Source organism: Pseudorca crassidens, chromosome 10 (assembly GCF_039906515.1).
Source record: "Pseudorca crassidens isolate mPseCra1 chromosome 10, mPseCra1.hap1, whole genome shotgun sequence".
Classification (NCBI taxonomy): Eukaryota; Metazoa; Chordata; class Mammalia; order Artiodactyla; family Delphinidae; genus Pseudorca; species Pseudorca crassidens.
In genome coordinates this window covers 22,597,906-22,616,691 of record NC_090305.1, presented here as the reverse complement: position 1 = coordinate 22,616,691, position 18,786 = coordinate 22,597,906, and the positions used below count along the sequence as shown (strand labels likewise).

General features: G+C 45.2%; 1 long non-coding RNA gene across 1 annotated transcript in view; it reads left to right on the top strand.

The window, feature by feature from the left end:
- Positions 1 to 8,367, top strand: part of LOC137231800 (uncharacterized) — a 31,292-nt gene extending 22,925 nt beyond the window's left edge. The window contains exon 3 of the long non-coding RNA XR_010946733.1: positions 8,038 to 8,367. This is a non-coding gene — a long non-coding RNA (uncharacterized lncRNA). The remainder of the gene's footprint in view (positions 1 to 8,037) is intronic.
- The last annotated feature ends 10,419 nt before the right edge of the window (positions 8,368 to 18,786 follow it).

The window sequence follows — 18,786 nt, the reverse complement described above, 5'->3', positions numbered from 1 at the left end:
AAAAAGCATGGTGAAGGGAAGTCCCTGGTGGTCCAGTGGTTAGGACTCAGTGCTTTCACGGGAAAGGAAAGGAAAAGAAGAAGGAAAGGAAGAGGAAGGAAGGAAGAGAAAGGGAAGAAAAGAAAAAGGGAGGAAGGAAGGAAGGAAGGGAAGACTCCCTCTTGCGAGAGCATTGGAATCACAGCTAACTGCTGAACAATCATCGACAGGAAGACACTGGAACTCACCAAAAAAGATATCCTACATCCAAAGACAAAGGAGAAGCCACAATAAGATGGTAGGAGGGGCACAGTCACAGCAAAATCAAATCCCATAACTGCTGGGTAGATGACTCACAAAATGAAGAACACTTATACCAAGGAAGTCCACCCACTAGAGGGAAGGTTCTGAGCCCCACGTCAGACTTCCTAACCTGGGGGTCTGGCAACGGGAGGACGAATTCCCAGAGATTCAGACTTTGAAGGCTAGCAGGATTTGATTGCAGGACTTCGACAGGACTGGGGGAAACAGACTCCACTCTTGGAGGGCACACACAAAGTGATGTGTGCATCAGGACATGGGGGAAGGAGCAATGACCCAATAAGAGACTGAACCCGACCTACCTGCTAGTGTTGGAGGGTCTCCTGCAGAGGCGGGGGGTGGCTGTGGCTCACCGTGGGGACAAGAACACTGGAGGCAGAAGTTCTGGGAAGTACTCCTTGGCATGAGCCCTCCCAGAGTCTGCCATTAGCCCTACCAAAGAGCCCAGGTAGTCTCCAGTGTTGGGTTACCTCAGGCCAAACAACTAACAGGGAGGGAACCCAGCCCCACCCATCAGCAGTCAAGTGGATTAAAGATTTACTGAGCTCTGCCCACCAGAGCAACACCCAGCTCTACCCACCACCACTCCCTCCCATCAGGAAACCTGCACAAGCCTCTTAGATAGCCTCATCCACCAGAGGGCAGACAGCAGAAACAAGAAGAACTACAATCCTGCAGGCTGTTGAACAAAAACCACATTCACAGAAAGATAGACAAGACGAAAAAGCAGAGGGCTATGTACCAGATTAAGGAACACGATAAAACCCCAGAAAAACAACTAAATGAAATGGAGATAGGGAACCTTCCAGAAAAAGAACTAAGAATACTGATAGTGAAGATGATCCAGGACCTCAGAAAAAGAATGGAGGCAAAGATTGAGAAGATGCAAGAAATGTTTAACAAAGACATAGAAGAATTAAAGAACAACGAATAGAGATGAGCAATACAATAACTGAAATGAAAACTCTGAATAGAAGATCAAACCCACCACAACATTTTCTTCAGCCAAATTCTAAACCACAGCAAGGCCCTAACTCTCTTAAATTCTATGAAGGCCGAGAAGGTGAGGAAGCTGCAGAAGAATAGTTTGAAGCTAGCAGAGGTTGGTTCATGAGGTTGAAAGAAGCCGCCTCTGTAACATGAAAATGCGAGGTGAAGCAGCACGTGCTGATGTAGAAGCTGCAGCAGGTTATCCAGAAGGTCTAGCTAAGACCATTAATGAAGCCGGCCACACAAAATAACAAATTTTCTGTATAGATGAAACAGCCTTCTATTGGAAGAAGATGCCATCTAGGACTTCCATAGCTAGAGAGGAGAAGTCAATGCCTGGCTTCAAAACTTCAAAGGCCAGGCTGACTCTCTTGTTAGGGGCTAATGCAGCTGGTGACTTAAATTTGAAGCCAGTGCGTATTTTCCATTCCTCAAATCCCAGGCCCTTTGAGGTTTATGCTAAATCTACTCTGCCTGTGACCTGTAAATAGAACAACAAAGCCTAGATGAGAGCACATCTGTTTACAACATGGTGGACTAAATGTTTTCAGCTCACTATTGAAACTTACTGCTCAGAAAAAGATTCCTTTCAAACTATTACTGCTCATTGCCGATGCACTTGGTCACCCAGGAGCTCTGATGGAGATACACAATGAGACTTTCCCTTCTCTCCTGCTTTCCTTGGTTGCTCATGGACCAATGACATGGTCTTAGGTATGTTGGGTCGTGCTGATAAGGGCAACATCCCAGGCACAGCAGAAAACAAAGATCAAGGAGACCTGGATGCTTGGACATCCTCGTGGTGCAGAGCCACCCTAGCAGCCCTGGAACTGCCTGCCTCACTGTCATGGGAGCCACACACTAGCTTCCATCCTGTGAGACCACTGTTATTTGGGTTTCTGCTGCACATACTGAATTAATACATATCGAGAGAATAGGACTTCCCAGGAGTGTGTGGCCATGGTGGTCTGTTCTGGAGATGAGCAGAGATATATTTCGTGTCACCTCTGTGGGCTCTTCGGACATTACTGTGAGTTAGAGAAAGGGAGAACTGGGCCAGAGAGGGCAGCACAGGGAGATTGGAGATTGTTACCCTCCTCATCTTTCTAGCCATGGGATCTGGCCTAGGGAAGTGTTTGGGTCACCGGGTGTTAGATTTGGCAGTCCTTGTTTCTTCACTTCCTGTCCTCCTTGCGGACCAGACCTCCTGCTCATCCTACCTAGGACCAGAATCACTGCTGGTCACCTCCTCATCACCCTGTCTGATGACAGGGATTGTGGAGGTGGAAATCTAGAGGATTAACCCCTCAGGTAGAAAAGGAGTGCAGGGTCATTCCGCCTCAGATTCCATGAGGAGTGTGTGCTTCCCCCAACTGGTTTGAACAGCTGACTTTTGGATAGTTGACCTCCGGTCCCTCATATCCTATGCCCTGGTGATCATAAAATTCTATCACTTCACTGTATTCTCTTTATTACAAATGAGTCACTAGGTCCAGCTTATACTCCAAAGGTGGGAATTACACAAGTGCATGAACGCCAGGAGATGGGAATCACATCTTAGAAGTGTGCTCACCACAAGGGGGACTCTGGTAACCACCTGAAAGTGTGGCATCTCACAAGGCTGTAGCCAGGAGTGCAGAGATCAGAGCTGAGGTCCAAGGGATTTTGTATTCATCCCACAGGAATACAGGACAAAATTATGATGCCAGAAAGGTAGCCCAGTCTTCTAGGTAATTTGTGGAATGGACGAGGCAAAAGGCTAGGTAGAAATATAAAGGAGAGGAAATAAAAGGACACCTAGCAGTTCTAATAGTTAATGTTCTCACTTATTTTCTTATGTTTCTGAGAATTTGCAAAAGTCATTTTGTTTAATAGTTACATGGTTTAATAATCAGCATGACCTTAAATGACTTAGGAAATGTAATGAACCGAGGGATGAGGAAATCACATGACTCAGGCCTGACAAGTCAGGTTACCATGTTGTACCACATCCACCTAGCAACAGGGACTGGTCAAGGGTAGTCTTTCCTCTCCAGTACTTTATGTATGCTCAATGTGAGAAAGATGTTTATCTTTCTGCTAAAGTTTTGAAAGTGGGTAATGTGAGGGGGTTAGAGATCATATTGTCTGTCTTCCCCAGGAACAGTGAAAGAGAAGAGAAATTGAGGTCTGATGACAAGTTTGAGTCTCTGGGTCCATTCATGTCTCTAATTGGCCTCACCCCTGGCCTTCCCCGGTAAATCAACATGTTAAACCTCTTTTGCCAAAGCTAGATTCATTCCAGTTTTGTTAACTTGTAAGTGAAAGAGTCCTCTCACAAGAAGGCAGACTTTTCTGTGATGTTGGGTATTTAGATAACACTCGTTCACATATTATTAAGACTTTATTTTTGTAGAGTAGTTTTAAGTGCACAGCAAGATTGAGGGGGATATACAGAGATTTCCCATATACTCCCTGCCCCCATACATGCATAGCATGCCCCATTATCAATGTCCCCTGCAGACTGGTGCGTTTTTTACAACTGATGGACCTACACTGACACATCATCATCACCCACAGTCCATAGTTTATATTATGACTCACTCTTGGAACTCTACATTCTGTGGGTTTGGACAAATGTATAGGAACATGTGTCCATTATTATAGTATCAGACAGTGTTTCACTACCCTAAAACACCTCTATTTTCTGCCTACTAAAATAGGTAAAATACTACCTATTTTTCTCCCAGTCTGTGTCTTGTCTTTCTCTTGACATTGCCTTTCTGTGAGCAGATATATTTAATTTCAGTGAAGTCCAGCTTATCACTTGTTTCTTTTATGGATTGTGTCTTTGGTGTTTTGTCTAAAAAGTCACTGCCATACTCTAGGTAATCTAGGTTTCCTCCTATGTTACTTCTAGGTGTTTTACACTTTTGCATTTTACCTTTAGGTCTGTGGTCCATTTTGATTTAATTTTTGTGAAGGGTGTAAGGTCTGCATCTAGATTCGTTTTTTTGCTTATTGTGTTTTTTTTGCATGTGCATGTCCAGCTGTCCCAGCCCCATTTTTCTTTTTAACATCTTTATTGGAGTATAATTGCTTTGCAATGGTGTGTTAGTTTCTGCTGTATAACAAAGTGAATCAGCTATATACATATATCCCCATATCTTCTCCCTCAAGCTTACCTCTGGGCTTTCTATTTTGTTCCATTTATCTATTTTTCTGTTTTTGTGCCAGTACCATATTGTCTTGATTACTGTAGCTTTGTAGTATAGTCTGAAGTCTGGGAGTCTGATTCCTCCAGCTCCGTTTTTTCTCCTCAAGACTGCTATCGCTATTGGGGGTCTTTTGTGTCTCCATACAAATTTTAAGATGTTTTGTTCTAGTTCCGTAAAGAATGCCATTGGTAATTTGGTAGGGATTGCATTGAATCTGTAGATTGCTTTGGGTAGTATAGTCATTTTCAAAATATTGATTCTTCCAATCCAAGAACATGGTATATCTCTCCACCCATTAGCATCATCTTTAATTTCTTTCATCAGTGTCTTATAGTTTTCTGCATACAGGTCTTTTGTCTCTCTAGGTAGGTTTATTCCAAGGTATTTTATTCTTTTTGTTGCAATGGTAAATGGGAGTGTTTCCTTAATTTCTCTTTCAGATTTTTGATCACTAGTGTATAGGAATGCAAGAGATTTCTGTGCATGAATTTTGTATCCTGTAACTTTACCAAATTCATTGATTAGCTCTAGTAGTTTTCTGGTGGCATCTTTAGGATTCTCTATGTATAGTATCCTGTCATCAGCAAACAGTGACAGTTTTACTTCTTCTTTTCCAATTTGTATTCCTTTTATTTCTTTTTCTTCTCTGATTGCCGAGGCTAGGACTTCCAAAACTATGTTGAATAATAGTGGTGAGAGTGGACATCCTTGTCTTGTTCCTGATCTTAGAGGAAATGCTTTCAGTTTTTCACCATTGAGAATGATGTTTCCTGTGGGTTTGTCGTATATGGTCTTTATTATGTTGAGGTAGGTTCCCTGTATGCCCACTTTCTGGAGAGTTTATCTCATAGATGGGTGTTGAATTTTGTCAAAAAGTTTTTCTGCATCTATTGAGATGATCATACGGTTTTTATTCTTTAATTTGTTAATATGGTGTATCACATTGATTTAATCTCATAGCGTTGTGGTCAGAAAAGATGCTTGATATGATTTCAATTTTGTTAAATTTACTGAGGCTTAATTTGTGACCCAAGATGTGATCTATCCTGGAGAATGTTCCATGAGCACTTGAGAAGAAAGTGTAACCTGCTGTTTTTAGATGGAATGTCCTATAAATATCAAGTAAATCTATCTGGTGTATTGTGTCATTTAAAGCTTTTGTTTCCTTATTTATTTTCATTTTGGATGATATGTCCATTGGTGTAAGTGAGATGTTAAAGTCCCCTACTATTATTGTGTTACTCTCGATTTCCTCTCTTACCGCTGTTAGCAGTTGCCTTATTTATTGAGGTGCTCCTATGTTGGGTGCATATATATTTATAATTGTTACATCTTCTTCTTGGATTGATCCCTTGATCATTGTGTAGTGTCCTTCCTTGTCTCTTGTAACATCCTTTATTTTAAAGTCTATTTTATCTGATATGAATATTGTTACTCCAGCTTTCCTTTGATTTCCATTTGCATGGAATATTTTTTTTTCATCCCCTCACTCTCAGTCTGTATGTCTCCCTAGGTCTCAAGTGGGTCTCTTGTAGACGGCATATATGTGGGTCTTGTTTTTGTATCCATTCAGCAAGTCTGTGTCTTTTGGTTGGAGCATTTAATCCATTCACGTTTAAGGTCATTATTGATTTGTATGTTCCTATGACCATTTTTTAATTGTTTTGGGTTTGTTTTTGTCAGTCCTTTTCTTCTCTTGTGTTTCCCACTTAGGGAACTTCCCTTAGCATTTGTTGCAGAGCTGGTTGGTGGTGCTGAATTCTCTTAGGTTTTGCTTGTCTGTAAAGCTTTTGATTTCTCCATTGAATCTGAATGAGATCATTGCCGGGTAGAGTAATCTTGGTTGTAGGTTCTTCCCTTTCATCACTTTACATATATCATGCCACTCCCTTCTGACTTGTAGAGTTTCTGCTGAGAAATCAGCTGTTAACATTATCGGAGTTCCCTTGTATGTTATTTGTCGTTTTTTCCTTGCTGCTTTCAATAATTTTTCTTTGTCTTTAATTTTTGCCCGTTTGATTACTATGTGTATCGGCATATTTCTCCTTGGGTTTATCCTATATGGGACTCGCTGCGCTTCCTGGACTTGGGTGGCTCTGTCTTTTCCCATGTTAGGGAAGTTTTTGACTATAATCTCTTCAAATATTTTCTTGGGTTCTTTCTTTCTCTCTTCTCCTTCTGGGACCCATATAATGCGAATGTTGTTGCGTTTAATGTTGTCCCAGAATATTCTTAGGCTGTCTTCATGTCTTTGCATTCTTTTTTCTTTATTCTGTTCTGTGGCAGTGAATTCCACCATTCTGTCTTCCAGATCACTTACCTGTTCTTCCACCTCAGTTATTCTGCTATTGATTCCTTCTAGTGTAGTTTTCATTTCAGTTATTGTATTGTTCATCTCTTTTTGTTGTTCTTTAAATCTTCTATGTCTTTGTTAAACATTTCTTGCATCTTCTTGATCTTTGCCTCCATTCTTTTTCTGAGGTCCTGGATCATCTTCACTATCATTATTCTGAATTCTTTTTCTGGAAGGTTGCCTATCTCTACTTCATTTAGTTGTTTTTCTGGGGTTTTATCTTGTTCCTTCATCTGGTACATAGCCCTCTGCCTTTTCATCTTGTCTATCTTTCTGTGAATGTGGTTTTTGTTCCACAGGCTGCAGGACTGTAGTTCTTCTTGTTTCTGCTGTCTGCCCTCTGGTGGATGAGGCTATCTAAGAGGCTTGTGCAGGTTTCCTGATGGGAGGGAGTGGTGGTGGGTAGAGCTGGGTGTTGCTCTGGTGAGCAGAGCTCAGTAAAACTTTAATCCGCTTGACTGCTGATGGATGGGGCTGGGTTCCCTCCCTGTTAGTTGTTTGGCCTGAGGCAACCCAACACTGGAGACTACCTGGGCTCTTTGGTAGGGCTAATGGCAGACTCTGGGAGGGCGCACGCCAAGGAGTACTTCCCAGAACTTCTGCTGCCAGTGTTCTTGTCCCCACGGTGAGCCACAACCACCCCCCGCCTCTGCAGGAGGCCCTCCAACACTAGCAGGTAGGTCTGGTTCAGTCTCCTCTGGGTTCACTGCTCCTTCTCCTGGGTCCCGATGTGCACACTACTTTGTGTGTGCCCTCCAAGAGTGGAGTCTCTGTTTACCCAGTCCTGTCAAAGTCCTGCAATCAAATCCCACTAGCCTTCAAAGTCTGTTTCTCTAGGAATTCCTCCTCCCGTTGCTGGAACTCCAGGTCGGGAAGCCTGAGGTGGGGCTCAGAACCTTCACTCCAGTGGGTGGATTTCTGTGGTATAAGTGTTCTCCAGTCTGTAAGTCACCCACCCAGAGGTTATGGGATTTGATTTTGCTGTGATTGTGCCCCTCCTACCATCTTATTGTGGCTTCTCCTTTGTCTTTGGATGTGGGATATCTTTTTTGGTGAGTTCCAGTGTCTTCCTGTCAGTGATTGTCCAGCAGCTAGTTGTGATTGTGGTGTTCTCACAAGTGTGAGTGAGAGCACATCCTTCTACTCCTCCATCTTGGTTAGGCTCTGTATGACTTCTAATATTCTAAATTTGTTAAGGTGGGGACTTCCCTGGTGGTGCAGTGGTTAAGAATCCGCCTGCCACTGCAGGGGACACGCGTTCGATCCCTGGTCTGGGAACATCCCACATGCCGAGAAGGAAGTAAGTCCGTGCGCCACAACTACTGAGCCTGCACTCTAGAGAACGTGAGCCACAACTATTGAAGCTTGTGTGCTTAGAGCCCGTGCTCTGCAACAAGAGAAGCCACCACAAGGGGAAGCCTGCACAACACAACAAAGAGTAACCCCCACTTGCTGCAACTAGAGAAAACCCACGCACAGCAAGGAAAACCCAACGCAGCCAGAAATAAAATAAATTTATAAAAAAAATTTTGTTAAGGTGTGTATTATGGCCCAGAATGTGGTCTATCTTTGTGAATATTTAATGTGAGCTTGAGAAGACTATGTATTTTTCCGTTGTTGGCTGAAGTAGTCTATAGATATTGATTATATCCAGTTGATTGATAGTGTTTTGAGTTCAATTATGTCCTTACTGATTTTCTGCCTGCTTGCTCTGTCCATTTCTGAGAGAGGGATGTTGAAGTCTCCAACTAAAAGAGTGGATTCATCTATTTCTCTTATCAATTCTATCAGTTTTTGCCTCACATCGTTTGACCCTCTGTTGTTAGGTGCATTCACAGTAAAGATTGTTATGTCTTTTTGGAGAATTCACTCTTTTATCAGTATGTGATGCCTTTCTTGCTATTTCTGATAACCTTCCATGTGTTGAAGTCTGCTGTGTCTGAAATTAATATAGCTACTCTTGCTTTCATTAGACTAGTGTTAGCATGGTATATTTTTCTCTATCTAGAACCTCTGTGCCATGAGTTGGGTTCTCCCCATCATGCTGCCAGATCAGTGTTACTCCACAAGGTAGAAGCCCAGAGCCCAGCATCTTAGGGTGACTTCACGGTCAGAGATAGAGTGGTGGGTTGCATGTGTCTTTGGGGGAATATGAGGGGATGAATCAGAAAATTCAGACATTTTGCAACCCTCATGGGACACTCCAGCAGCACTCATGTGACCATCCTGGGAACAGACAGGACAGTTGAGTTGGGGGGGAGAAAGACACCAGCCTGGACGTGGGGTCTGGGATAATCTCCTGTTCCTTGGATAGCTGTAAGTTCAGGTTGAGACAGCTCAGAGTAAGAGGCTCCAGGTTTCTGGGTTGGAGAACACCACTTCTGGTCCTGACCTGTGTGGGGGCCGAGTAACTCAGAAAAGCTGGAGTCAGACCTCCAGACAGATTGAGGGTGAGGCAGAGAGCAAGGCCTGAGAGAGAGAAAGTCGCCCAGAGTATAGTGCCCATTGCTGCCGCCGGGGTCAAAGGGAACTGCTAATCAGTTACTTCGGGGATTGTCTTCCCCTCCATACCTGGAGAGACTGGATGCCTTAGTTGTCCTGAGAGAGGGCGGGCCCTCAGAGTCACTCTCTTGGCACAGAATCTGGAATCCCCAGAGGACTCTTCCTGTGGTTCTACTATCAGACATAATTTCTTTTCTTGGCTTCTTTTTTCTGTCTGTTTTTCTATTTATCTGTCTATTAAGTATCTTATTAACATTAATCGTTGACTTAAGAAACATTCTAAAGAGGAACAGTTTCAACACTGTCTTGCTAAATTCTGACCCTGTTCTTTAGTAATTACTCACATTTCATCTCATAATTACTTCTAACCAAAAGCACTGCAACATCCTCTATCTACATCCTTAACCTATAAAATCAGTTCCCTTCAGTCCTGAAAGTGAAACACGGACTGCACTGTCATTGAATATAATAGTTAAAACCTTTGGCCACTCACCATATAGAAAAAATCTGTTTGCACGTTGCTTTTTCCCTTCTATAGTGAGGATCTGAACATACAACGTCAGCACTCGACTTGTACTTGCTTGTATTGATAGATACAGTTATAGGATATAGGAATCTTCTGTTGTTTGGTCATATTTTTTTGATAAAACATTCTTATACAACTGAGCTATCAGAGCAAGTATACCCACATCTCTTGAACCCAGCAATTTAAATAAGGGACGTTCTTCTTAGGCAACTAGCATCTGCTCCCATGTCTTGAGAATGCTAAACTACGTGAGTCTTGATGAGACCACCTCTCGTTACAGAAGCCAAAAGCACGCTTTCCTAACCTTTAATGTTGCTGGCGCACAGGCAGGCAGCCTATTCTCTGGCAATCTGGTGCACTTATGCCAGATTTTTCTTTAGGAGTTACTTACATGAAGAACTATGGCCTGTTTTATCCACTAATTTCCTGAGACCATTCCCTCCTCAACTCTTCATTCTCAACTCTATGTCCAGGAGATCTATACCCATCAGCTGGGTCTATGAATCCACCACGATAGCTGCTGCCAAACCCAGCTCTGGCTCCACCCCTGTGTGTGTTCATTACTTCTTCCTCCTCTGCTCCCCACCAGATCACACCCCCTCTCCACTAGCTTGTCCTCATGTGTGGTATGTTCTGTTTAGGTGCTGCCAACCCCAACCATCCTCTCAACCCCTGCGACCCCCTAGCTGCTCCTCCCTCTCACTGCAACGCGGACACTGACTCCCAGCTCTCTTGGGGCAGAATATGCAAGCCGGTAGGCACACATATCCCTCCCTCTTTACACTCTACAAGCCCCAGTAACGTTTAATAAGTTTCCCTTTCTCTAAAATTAGCCAAATTTGTTTTCTGCTGCTTATACTTAAGACTACTAATTTAATATTAAGCTAAGTATCTATTTCTACCACCTCAAAACACAGCTGACATAAGACTGAACTTCAGGTCCAAGTGACCTCCAAAACTCATATACACCTGAATCTCACATGGCTTCCACTCCCCCCTTCTTATTGCAAAAATTATCAGAGCATAGCAGAAAGAAATAAACCAGTTCCCACTCCAGATAGCTCAAGTCTCATAATGTATCAATGGTAAGCAGGTATGAGTTGCAAAACATTTACTGTTTCCTCAGCTGCTTAGAAGGATGGCAGGAGAAATTATGTGACAGAAAAGGTGCTCTAGAAATGGATATGGATGTTGTAATCAATTCCTATTCGTGGCACGGGCTGCAGTCCTATGATATAGTCACTCGTTCTCATACCTTTATCTCAGTGGCAGGTGAAGAACCAAATCAAAGGGCATGAAGCCCTTACTGCCCAGCACACCAGGCTCCGGATCAAATCGCTGACCATGCTGCTATGTGTTCATCCACAAGCCAGTGAATATCATGCTCTTCCCATTTGGAAACACTGAGAGGAAGCCATTGCTGTCTGGGAATTCAGGATGATCCTCACTGTGGGGACAAGGGGACAAAGGTGTGGCATCACAAAAGACAGCAAATGAGATTTATCCCATAGGTTCTGGGGCCTTTATGACAATGGGGGTGGACTCCTCAGGGGAGCAGGCCAGAAACTGCTTGTGACCTTGTGCTCATACTATTAGCAACCATATCTGGAAAATGAAGAGAACACAGAAAATTCAAGGGCACAGGCAATGTGATGAGACTTGAGAGGGCAAAACGGTAAGGACTGAGATCACTGCAGCTGCACAAATCTGGGGAAAGGTTTGTGGGTTTGAAATCTGAATTCTCATGATAAAGAATTTGGATACATTAGTCACACGAAGACCTTCCTCTTTAAAACGAAAGAGCTGACCCATAAGTAATGGAGCTTCATAGGAAAGCTGCAATTAGCAAACTTCAGCCACTATCCCCTCCAGGTGCTCACTTGTTTTTTATTCCAGATCCCTCATCAATTTTCCTGGAATAAAAGTACCAAAGGACAGTAAGCAATTCTGACACCACATCTTCTAGGTTAAATTCTCTTACTGTTGGCTAATATAATTTTAGAAGGTGACGAAGCACTGTGAAAACTCAAGTGAAATAGAGAAATCAATTCAGGAGACACCCAGAGCTGTCCAGTCTAAAGTGGTTCATGTAAGTATTCCGGCGAACATCTGCTGAACCCACCTGGTGCTTCATTAAAGAGTACCTTCGGGCATATTCCCTGTTTTTAAACTAAGCCCTAAACTTCTAGTCCTAGACAATACTATTTCTCTCCACTCTCAAAGATACCTCTTTTAGATTCATTCTCCCAGTATTCTTTAAATTAAATTTTTTTTTTTTTTGGTACGTGGGCCTCTTACTGTTGTGGCCTCTCCTGTTGCGGAGCACAGGCTCCGGATGCGCAGGCTCAGCGGCCGTGGCTCACGGGCGCAGCCTCTCCGCGACACGTGGGATCCTTCCGGCCCGGGGCACGAACTCGTGTCCCCTAGCATCGGCAGGCAGACTCTGAACCACTTCGCTACCAGGGAAGGCCCTAAATATACATTTTTTAAAGCTTTAAAGTTAAAATTAAGGAAGTGCTGGGCAGAGATGTGTAAGCTAAATACGAAATGAAAGAAATCTGAGGTCTTGATCATATTTTCGAACAGGATTGTATTCAAAGCAAAAAATTATTAAGTGAGACTACAGAGGGTGTTTTATGTTACTAAGAAAATTATAATCCACAATTAAGATATAACTCTCCTTAAAGGTCATACAGAAAAAAGTATCAAAATATAAAAAGCAAAAACTATAAGAATACAAGTAAAATGGGCAAAAACTCATTGCTAATAGGAATCTTTGAGTGATTTCTTCTAGTCCATAACATATCAAGAAGTCAAAAAATAAGTGTCAATACAAAATACCTAAATGACAAAACTACTAAGAAAACTTCATGGAGATATAGCAAATCCTATTCCAAGAACACAGAGAATGTACCTTCTTTTCAAATGTTTGGAACTGTTCAAAAGTTTACAACGTACAATACAGAAAGCCTCAATAAAGTGCAGAATGGTAGAAATGGCAAAAACTTGTCTGGTCACAAGATTTAAAAACTATGAAAGATAAAACTATTAGAAAAAACCCTGACAGGAAACAAAAAAAAGAAGAGGGGGGAGAGTCCTTGATGAGGATCTTATCCTGGAGGAGAATATTGGACAGAGTTCTCACCTCCGTGTCCTGGACCTGGCTGTCTAGTGCTCGTTCCCTTCACCCACTGCCTATAGGACGGTCCCTGCCTCGTGCTGGTTGGAAGCCAAACCATCAGGAGTTATGGTGTCTTGATCTTTGGAGTCGATACTACTCAGCAAGCCCCTGCCTGGGCCCTGCCTGCTTTGTCTACCACAGAGCCTCCAGAGCACAGGTGACACACCATCCCAGCCCTGATGGAGAGGGCACCCTGAGATCTTGGGCCCTGGGCTTGTACCCTCAGAGATCACCCTAACCTGGCAGCGTGGTGAGGAGGACCAGACCCAGGCCATGGAGCCTGTAGAGACCAGGCCTTCAGAGGACAGAACGTTCCAGAAGTGGGCGGCCCTGGTGTTGCCTTCTGGAGACGAGCAGAGACACACGTGCCACGTGCAGCACCAGGGGCTGCCTGAACCCCTCTTCCTGAGGTCCGGTGTGGAGGGATCTGAGGGGGAACCTTCTCAGGGAAGTAGGAGCCCTTCTGGGGACTTTCAGCAGGGTCAGGGCTCAGGTGTGAGGTCAGGGCCCCTCCCTCTCCTTTCCTCTTCAAATCCGTCTTCCCAGCCCAACATCCCCGTCAAGGGAGCATTTGCTGGCCAGGTTCTCCTTGCAGCTGCTGTCAGTGGGGTTGTGTTTGCAGGAGTTTAGATGGGTCGAACTTTGCCTGCAAGAACTGTGCTCTAGAACAACAAGAGCTCAGCTTAGGAAGGGATTCTGGGTTTCATGGTTCTGACCCAAGGGTCTCTCGCCTCAGGGCTTGAACTGCAGCTCCTGTCCTCGTGACTTCTGCAGCCAACGTGCAGACATCCTGTTGCGCAGCAAAGCCTGGAGGGACCCTGGCTGGTGGGAGGCCAGCTGAGGAAGTGCAGGTGAGCTGGGAGGCTGGGGACCTGCTGGATCCCCCGAGCCCCAGTTCCAGTTCCGGCCAGTGTACGTGGCTGCCTTTGGACTCCTGGACCTTGATCTAAGTTCAGCTCCCCTTCTCCTCTGTGAGGGTTCCAGCAGCAGGGCCACATGAGGCCCAGAAAGTACAAGATTGCCTGGGGAATGGGTCTCTTTCTAGTGGGACAAAAATTCTCAGTTTGGTCTCCAGCAGGATCCTAAATTTTTTTACAAAGATAAAGTAGTATTAAGCCCAGTCCTACAATGAACTGGCAAATCTGAAGGGAGAGTGTAACCTGCATGTGTGTCTGTCTGTGTGTGTTTACATGCGAAGAGAAATGTGTGTGGATGTCTGTGTATATGTGTGTGGGTGAGTGTACACAAGCATGTGTGGGCCTTTGTATGTGTATGTGTGTTTTTGTGGTGTGCGGGTGTGCATTGCTCTGATGCGTCTTCATCCTGGCCCCCACCCTGGCCTTCTCCAGGTGCCCCTCCCACCTCAGGGGATATAAGAGACAGGACAGCTCTCCATCTGCACATGAGTAAGAAGAGGCTGAGGTGATGAGTGTTGGGGAGAAGTGGTCCTCATCCTCTCGGAAGAAAGAAACAGGAGCTGCATGCGTGGACTCTCTTCCTTCCCAGGATTTTGCCTTAATAAATGTGTCAGATACCATTTTAAGGGACTTACATGAAGCAAATCATGTAAATCTCATCAGAGTCCTCTGAGATAGGGGCAGCTATCAACCCCATTTTACAGACAAGGAAACTGAGGCCTCAGAGAGCTTGGCTGGCTCTCAGTTGGCTTAGCCATGACTCTAAGGAAGCGGTCTGACCACCGTGCCCAGGTCTGTACTCACTCTGCTGTGTTGACTCTCATACACTGTTCACCAGCCTCACTAAGGGTCACCTCCTCTGGGGGCTCTGACAGCTTCCCTGTCCGCTCTGGGCTCTGAGACTGGCTGGGAGTCTATTGCGTTTCTCACACTCCCTATAGGTGTGTCCATGGGGTCTGAAGTGACAGGAGAGTTGGTTCTCCATTGGCTGCTGGAGTGTGTTTGCCGGAGGTTGGGGGAAGTGAGGGTCACATCTGGGCTGGAGGGCCTCAGTGGTGTTTGCATCTGGGTGTGAGCTGGGCTTTCCAGATGCTGAAGGGTGACGACCAGCAGGGCCCATGCAGAGTTTACTCATCACTGTGTTATTTCACAGCCTGAAACCACGGCCCCTCGTGGGCCTGAGAGTCACAGGGGTGCTCACGCATCTCCTTCCCATCCCTGCTGCCCTGACTGCTCTTCTGCCAGCTGACTCCCTGGGAACATCTGCTGTCCAAGGTGACACATGAGGAGGGGTCTGGCCACAGCCCTGCTCACCAGCACTTCCTCCCACCCTGCCTGCTGCTCCCTTCTGGGGCCTCCTGAATGAACTGAGAGGACAGCAACTAGGATAGACAGAGAAGCTGACATTACGCTGGTAAAGAGAAAGCAGAATGTCTGTCACCAAGGGAAGGAAAGTGTTGCCTTAGGGAAGAAGACTGAGTAGTTTCTTGTGGGCTGTTACACTGGCAGCCTCAGACTTCTGCTGCATGTTGACAGGAGGCTGACCTTAATTTCCTGCCATGTAGGACTTGCCAACGCGGCTGCTTCCTTCCTCAGAGCTTGCAAGCAGTGAAGACAGTAGAAAGTCAGCCAGCAAGATGGGGTCTTGCTCTTCTATGATCTAATCTCAGGAGTGACATCCCCGTTGTCATATTCTATTGGTCAGAAGCAAGTCACAGGTCCCACCCACACTCAGGGGTGGAGAGCCACAAGGTGTGAACCCCAGGAGGCAGGGATCCTTGGGTAGCATCTCAGAGTCTGTCTGCACTGGTACATTCCAGGTCAGAGAAGCAGGAGCACGAGGTAGTGAGGACTCTGCCCTGGCCGTGTTCACACACGGATTGCACAGTCACTGAACAGTCATTGTCACTGTGGGTCCGCCGCAGGCAGGATGATCTGCAGAACTGACTTGTGTTTATCTGGGCACCGACCTGGATACAAGAATCAATGTTTTCATCGGAAAGGTTTCTCTCCAGGTCTGTGGGAATCTGAGAGGATCCCCTCTGAATATTTGCCCCCTTACTTTTCAAACCTCCTAGACCTCTAGGAAAGTGCTGTCACTAAAGTCACCCACATTTTCTTCCCTGTGTCATCCTTCCAGCAAACCCTGGGCTCCCACTATTCCTCACATCTTACTTTCATACAGGATCCCAGAGTCACTCCTTGTGATTCTAGTCTGTTGGTTTCCTCCCCTTCATCCAGATTATTTCTTAGTGATTTTCTCTCGTGTTGATTACTCAGTTTCATTAGGAAATTGTGTTCTCTAACTAACCCTTTCCACTAATTTTTGGACCAAATGGGCCAAGGTCGTCTCTCCATTCCTCAGCTCACGTCCCACACAGGGACAGGATAAGAGTGGGGCTCCTGGGAAGTCATGGACTGCCACAGACCCTCATCGGGGTGAGACATTTAGGTCACCAAGGCATAGACCTTAGCTTTCTTTATGTCCCCGGCAGGGAGCACCACACTCGGCACACAGTATGCTCTCAATCAGCTCCCTCCCTCCTGGAAGCTGTTTCCCCAACAACTAATTATAGACTATGTTGCATTTACCAGGTCATTTCACTCCATCGTGAGTTCCTTGATGTGTCACTCACTGAGGCCCAGCACAGGGCCTGACATCTAGTAACCTCCTAGTAAATGATTACTAAATGAGTGTGGGGTTTTCTTTGGTCATTCAACATTTATTTCAACTTACTAATACATGCATAAAGTTAAAAAAAATCATATGACATAGAAGACATACAGTGAAATGTAAATTCCTCCTCCATCCCATCCAAAACCCTTCCAAATTCCCTCCCTGGACACAGTAACTGTTACCAGTTTCGACAGTGTTATAGAAAGCGATTTCATTTTATCAGGTGGTATTTATCACATATTCTGTCTGCAATTTTGTTATCAATTAGCAATATATTGTAAGATTATTCTATTTTTAAACTATAAATCTGGTTCAGCTTAAGATATTGATAGTAACAATTCTCCACTGGTGATTAAAAAAAATTTAAGTATAGGGCTTCCCTGGTGGCGCAGTGGTTGAGAGTCCGCCTGCCGATGCAGGGGATACGGGTTCGTGCCCCGGTTTGGGAAGAACCCACATGCCGCGGAGTGGCTGGGCCCGTGAGCCATGGCCGCTGGGCCTGCGTGTCCGGAGCCTGTGCTCCGCAATGGGAGAGGCCACAACAGTGAGAGGCCCGCGTACCGCAAAAAAAAAAAAAAAAAAATTAAGTATAGCAAAAATCATCTCTCTTCCATAGTAATAGAGTTCTTTTTCTGGAGAAAGTCACCTAGAATAAAAACACATTCGAGACTTTCCTCATGGCGCAGTGGTTTAGAATCTGCCTGTCAATGCAATGGACACGGGTTCGATCCATGGTCGGCGAACATCCCACATGCCGTGGAGCAAATAAGCCCGTGCGCCACAACTACTGAAGCCTGTGCGCCTAGAGCCCGTTCTCGCAACAAGAGAAGACACTGCAATGAGAAGCCCCTGCGATGCAGCTAAGCGGAACTAGAGAAAGCCCAGCAATGAAGACTCAATGCAGCCTGAATAAATAAATAAATAAAAGTAAAAAAAAATACCATTCAATCTCCACTACTTGTACCCTTTTGATTAAGTTCTGGCCAATATGATGAAGCAGATGTGAACTTTAAAATTTTGCTCTTAAAGGGAAGAAACCTTTTTTCCTTCCCTGCTTTCCCTGGTTGCTCATGGACCATGAACATGGTCTTAGGTACCTTGGGTCATGCCAACAATGGCATCATCCCAGGGACAGCAGAGAAGGAAGGTCAAGAAGACCTGGATGCCTGGACATCCTCGTGGTGCAGAGCCACCCTAGCAGCCCTGGAACTGCCTGCCTCACTGGCATGGGAGCCACACACAAGCTTCCATCCTGTGAGACCACTGTTATTTGGTTTCTGCTGCAAATACTGAATACATATCGGGAGAAAAGGACTTCCCAGGAGTGTGGGGCTGTGGTGGTCTGTTCTAAGATGAGCAGAGGTATATTTACAGTGTCACCACTTGGGCTCCTGGGACATTATTGTAAATGGAGAAAGGGAGAGCTGGGCCAGGGCTGGGGGCGCAGCACAGGGAGACGGTTACCCTCCTCATCTTTCTAGCCATGGGGTCTGATAGGGGAGCGTTTGGGTCACCAGGTGTTAGAGATTTGGGAGCCTTCGTTTCTTCACTTCCCTTCTTGTCCTTTTCACAGACAGTTCTCTTGACATTTCAGCCAGGATGAGAATCCCTGCCTGTGGTCTTTTCCTCCTCCTCCTCCTGTCTGATGGCAGTGACTGTGGAGGCTGACATCTAGAGGAGAAACTCCTCAGGTAGGGAGAGAATGCAGCATCGGTTGTCATTGGGTTCCATCAGGAATCTCTGCTTCCCCAGCCAGGCCTGGACAGCCAGCCCTGAGACAGCAGACCCCAGGTCCCTCATATATTTTTCCCTGGTGATCCCCAAATATACATTCATCACTTCCCCTATTCCATTTGTTACCAATGAGTCACTAGGTCCAGCTTATGTTCCAAAAGTATTAGACAGGGGGATAGATACCAGAGGAGGGAACATCGGGGACCAACTTAGAGTCTGCCGACCACAGGGTGACTTTGGGACCATCCGAGTACATGGCCTGTCACACGGCTGAGGGTAGCAATGCAGAGACCAGAATAAATAAGGAGTTCAAGTCAAAGGTTTTGGGGCTCACTTCACAGGAATCCAGATCAAAATTATATTCCCCCAAAACTGCCCCAATCTTCCAGGTAATTGGGGATTTTTTAAA